Source organism: Pygocentrus nattereri, chromosome 11 (assembly GCF_015220715.1).
Source record: "Pygocentrus nattereri isolate fPygNat1 chromosome 11, fPygNat1.pri, whole genome shotgun sequence".
Classification (NCBI taxonomy): Eukaryota; Metazoa; Chordata; class Actinopteri; order Characiformes; family Serrasalmidae; genus Pygocentrus; species Pygocentrus nattereri.
The window spans coordinates 40,316,512-40,322,137 of NC_051221.1; positions in this window are offsets into that span (position 1 = coordinate 40,316,512).

Genomic DNA, 5,626 nt, shown 5'->3' on the forward strand with positions numbered 1-5,626 from the left:
CCAGCAGCGTGGGCCGCACTTCCTCAGCCAGACATAAGAATGCATAGCTAAACGATATGCAGCACTAACACAACATGTCATAGTCATGGCTGAAGACCAGTGGAGGCCCTTTCCAGCTGATTTGTGCCGTAGCTTTGGATAGAACTGGAGAGCTCTGCCTGTACCAGCAGGTGACAAGCAAAGAAAAGAGAGCGGGAGAGAGAGGTAGGTTGTGTTTGGAAGTGCAGTCAGATGATGCTGACGTTTCCTTTGGATGTGCACTTTTTCAGACAGCCCAGGGGAGACGGGATTACCCGCCAGGACCGCCACTGAACAGGGCATTAGCGCTGACGCTAATGACAGGAGACAGGGCAGGCGACATGACGCAACACATTACACTTTAATACCTGTCCAAAGCAATCGCTCCCTCTCTCTTTCGCTCTCCCACACTCTCGCACACAAACACACACTACAAAAATCTCTCTGACAAATCCTAAACAGTGACAGTGGAGAGGAGGTTATTACGCAGGCCCTGACTCTGGTTTATGTTAGCGCCAGCACGCAACCACCACCAAACAGCGCCATATCTAGGATCTTATGGGCTCAGGTGAAAATAATAGTAATGGACAGCCTTGTATAATGGAACCAGTTGACAGAGAGCATTAGAAGAGCCCCAACACTCGACACTTTTAAATCCAGAATGAAAACCTTCATGTTTGAGCCTTTAGCTCAGTTTAATCCACTTTTATCCTGTAACGGCACTCTTATCCTCATTCATTTAACTTCTTTATATCTATTGTTTTAATCATGTTTCTTAATTTTATTCTAATTTTTTATCCCCTTCTTTAAATTTGATTAACTCCTTTTAAATCTATTGTTTTAATTATGTTTTTAAAATTTTTTAATTTACATACATTTTATTTTATTTACATTAATTACATTTTTCTGTATTTTTTTCATTTGTAAAGCACTTTGAATGACCGTTGTGTATGAAAGGTGCTATATAAATAAACTTGCCTTGCCTTGCCTTGCCTATAATAAAAACTATGACAATTTTTGACATTATGTCAGCACAATGTGTATGAGCAGTCAATGCTGGCTATGGCTTCCAAAACAGCATATAAAAGAAAGTCAGTCTGATTGGAGGTATTGATTCGTACCAAGCGTTAAATTATCTTTATGATTGTGTGTTATTGTCAGCAATCACATATCCAGACATCTAACCTCATAATGACGTCATAAATACTGCATCAGCAGGAGATAAACGCATACAAATTGCTAAAATCATATTATTATTAGTTTGTGGAAGAGTCAGCAGTAGTTACCTTAAGTTACATGAGCCCAGTTAATGTAAAGGCTTACACTGTTTTGGCTATATTTCATCTGCCCAGATGCTTTATTAGTTGATAGTATACAAATCCCTGCTCTACAACCGGCGTGTTGATTGGTGGTATGTCAACAATATAGCAGCAGCAACAAGTGACATCAACCAAATACTATCTACTGCTTTGTCTCAACCAAACCGCTGCTCTAATGTCGGCTAATGGCAGAAGTATATTCTTAAAGTGAGTAGAGATCAACCTTTTTTGACTTTTTATATATTATTTTCAAAACTTACAATTCACTCACTGGTGGAAAAAAACGGTTCATATTCATTGTTTTCATAATATCACAACATTTACAGATTTTTTTAGGCGCCTATTAAAATTAATATTAAAAAGCTATTCCTCAAGGCAGCGGGGCTTCAAATTCAAGTATATTCAAATTTTGAATGCATTATTTTTAAAGAACATGAGCAAGACAACAACGGCAGAAAACAACAGATTTCTAATTCAATGTCATGCCATCTAAATAACTCCAGAGAAAATGTTTCCACTGCTCCAGAGTCCAGTGGCAGCATGGCTTACACCACTCTAGTTGATGCTTGGCATTGCGCATAGGCCATGGAAACCCACTTCTTGGGTCTCCTGACACACAGTTCTTGTGATTTTGCTTCCAGAGGCAGTTTAGCGCTCTGCAGTGAGTGACGTAGCAGAGGACAGACTCTGCTCTGTGAGTTTGCATGGTCTACTGCTTTATGGCTGAGTTGATGCTTCCAGTTCACAATAATAGCACTTACAGTTGACTAGGGCAGATCTAGCAGGGCAGAAATCTCATGAAGTGACTTGTGGCAAAGGTGGCATCCTGTGTGTTTAAAGTCACTGAGCTCTTCAGTATGACCCATGCTACTGCCAGTGTGTGCCAGTTAAATGCTAAGAGAGGTCTCCACATATTTTTGGCCATTTAGAGTTTGTTAGAGAAGATTTTTTCCATAAAATCCCTACTCCAGCAGCATCCCACTGTCATTATACGCTAAAGAGATCTCAGACACTCACTCCACCCCCCGTTTCCTATCAGGCCAAGGGCACGCTCATTGCAGCCCTTAGTTTCACAAGATCAGGGACCTTTTTTCACCTAATCCAGCAATTAACAAGAATGAATTAATAATAGAAAAAAGGAAGTTGGTCACAGAGGGCCTTGCAGATATAGTTCTGCCTCGTAAGCATTCAATTCCCCTCTCAAGGTCTTCAAGGTCTTTGCACCATGTTTTCTGATCTTTGAGCTGAGGGAGGCTGGAAGGAAGGAACTTTGAAATGCTTTCTTTCCTTCCCCCTGCTCCCTTTCTCTCTCTCTCTCTCTCTCTCTCTCTCTCTCGCCCTCTCAAACACATTAACGTACAACCTAGCTGAAAAACCCATTAGAGAGGCTTTGAAGGTTGTAGCACAGATATTAATTATTGCACACTAACAACTTGCTCTTTCTCTAATGAGATCAGAAAAGATCATCAGAGGTTTTCTCTATGAATCCCATCTTACTTTTTCTATTATGCTTCGAAAACCCAAAGACCTCTAAGTGATGACAGCAAATACTCTTTACTGAATGAGATGGATTTCTGCATGAATGGCTCATACAATGTGTTCTAATCTTCATACAAGTCATAATAATAAACAAAAAGCCGCCTTACCTAAAGCAGCACCTTTCATTGCCATACCTTTTCAGGTTTGTTGATGGAAAACGTAATTATTAACAAGTTAGTAACTACCAGAACCTCAATAGCAAAAGCGTCAACCAAATTCTGTCTTGTATAGCGGTTGGGAGGAATTGGGTCCCACTTTATATTGTGTCCCTAATAATGTAGTGACACTTAAACAATACATGCAACAACAGTGTAACTACTGGTAATGTATTCACTGTTACAGATGGACTACAGTCATACAACTTATGCAATTGCACAAATGTGTCTTACTGATTAGGGTGAATGTGATTATATTTGCATCATTGTATCACTTGTATTGTATTCACTTGTATGAAGTGAAATATGAGAGAAATATGAGAGTGTTTATGTTGCATTTGCAAAGGAAACAACATTCCTCACATGCATCTAGCTGCAGTGATGTGCTTATGTTGTGACCTGGTGACCTAACCAAGTAGAGACAGTAGTAAATAGAGTCAGCACTTTTGTTGTGTTACTTTTATATGCTTTAATATTGTATTATTTTACCTCAAAAGCAACGTTTAGATAACTATCCATCCATTTTCTAAGCTGTTTCTCCCTCAGGGTCGTATCCCAGCGGTCATTGGGCGGAAGGCAGGATACACCCTGGATACGGCAGACACACAGACACAGGGGCAATTTAGCATGTCCAATTGGCCTGACTGCATCTCTTTGGAAACTGGAGAACCCCACACAGACACAGGGAGAACATGCAAACTCCACACAGAGAGGACCCCGGTCACCCGGCAGGGGAATTGAACCCAGGCCCTCCTCGCTGTGCGGCGACAGCGCTACCCACCATGCCACCGTGCCACCCTGTTTAGATAACCTGTATCTGCAATTTTCCTACATAGCAACTAGGCATGAAATGTCCACTCAGTGTAAAGTATAACTTTAAACTTTAAATAAGTGCTACTGTCCACCTGTTGTGATGTAACCTGTTACACTGTCACATAGATTAATACCAATCTTCACTTCACTGCACCCACACAAAGGTGGCTGGAGATCTGTCACATTATACTGCAGAATGGTTCAAAGCCAGAACCTTGATTACCATGTCACCACACAAGCACACCACTCTTTTCAAAAGATGGTTCTTCAAGGGTTCTTTAGTGAAGAAAATGGCTTTATTTGGAATCATTAACACTCAAAAAGCCCCTCGAAGGATTAAAGGGTTCTTTGCATAGTGAAATGGATCTTCAGACTGATGGAGAATGTGTTGTACATGGTTCTATACAGAAGCTCTTTAAAAAGGGTTCCTCTTAGCACCAAAAAAGGATTTCCTCTATTGTAACAAGTTGAATCTCATAACAATAGCAGAACTCTTTTGGTGCTGTGTATAACCCTTTTCAATAAGGTTTTTTAATAGAACCATCCACAGCACACTCTCCATCAATCTGAAGAACCATTTAATCATGTTTTAGCATTATTATCAGAAATTACTTCAAAACATGCATTCCTTAGGATACTATGGATGGCAGCACGTAAAGACCACAGAAATGCATGTTTCACTATAAGAGAAGCATAATTGATCTTGCAGAATTGGGCTGACTGCTATATGGGATATTGAATAAAAGTCATTGTATTCATAGTTTTTGATCACAATTGGCAGCACTTTTATACCTATTTAGCCTCATCAAACCTCAGAAAAGCTAAACGTTTTGATAAATATTGTGCAGTATGAAAATGTACAGAGCCCTGCTGGTGACATCCTGTATAAATAAAAAATAACGTGTGGCCACGCCTTATTAACGCATGGGAACGAGATCCTAATGCATGGCCACGACTTAGTAAGGCATGGGAATAAGATGATTGAGTCATGACCATGACTTAGTAAGGCGTGGGAATGAGATCAGGGTTTACTAAGTCATGGCCACGCATTAGGATCTCATTCCCACGCTTTACTAAATCAAGGCCACGGCTTAATCATCTCATTCCCACGCCTTTCTAAGTCGTGGCCATGCATTATTTTTATAGGATGTCACCAGCAGGATGTCTTTATGTCTCAAGATATATTTTTGCCATGTCCACCTCTGTTTGTAAACATGAAGAACTCATTAAATGATTCTGAACTTTCTGGAATGATTTCTTTTTGTAGTCATTTCTTTTCATTGGAGAGCAGGCGTCTTCTCTGCGCTCATCTGCCACGAACACCAGTCTTTTTCAGTATTTGTCATGAAAACAGACAAGAGGAAGAAATTCTTTGCTGTTGCTCTAGAGTCCTCTATCACTAGTCCGAAGATTCTGCACTGTGCTGGTGCACTGACCTTTTAAAAATATGGCTCAGTAAAATGTTAGGTAAGCACTGTATGCATATGTTGTTTATTAAATACAGTAGTCTTCACATGCGATTTGACGACGATCTTAGATGACTTTGATGATGATCAGATCAATTTTTTAAAGCCCTTCATGCAGAATTCCACATCATTCCAATTCACAGACTCTTTCTCTCAGCTGTAAATGCCCCAGAAGAAAGCCATGAGGCAGCACCATGTGATTTTGCAGTGAGTTTGTGACTATGTCACGAGAGAGAGAGAGAGAGAGAGAGAGAGAGAGAGAGAGAGAGAGAGAGAGAGAGAGAGGGGAGAGAGAGAGAGAGAGAGAGAGAGAGAA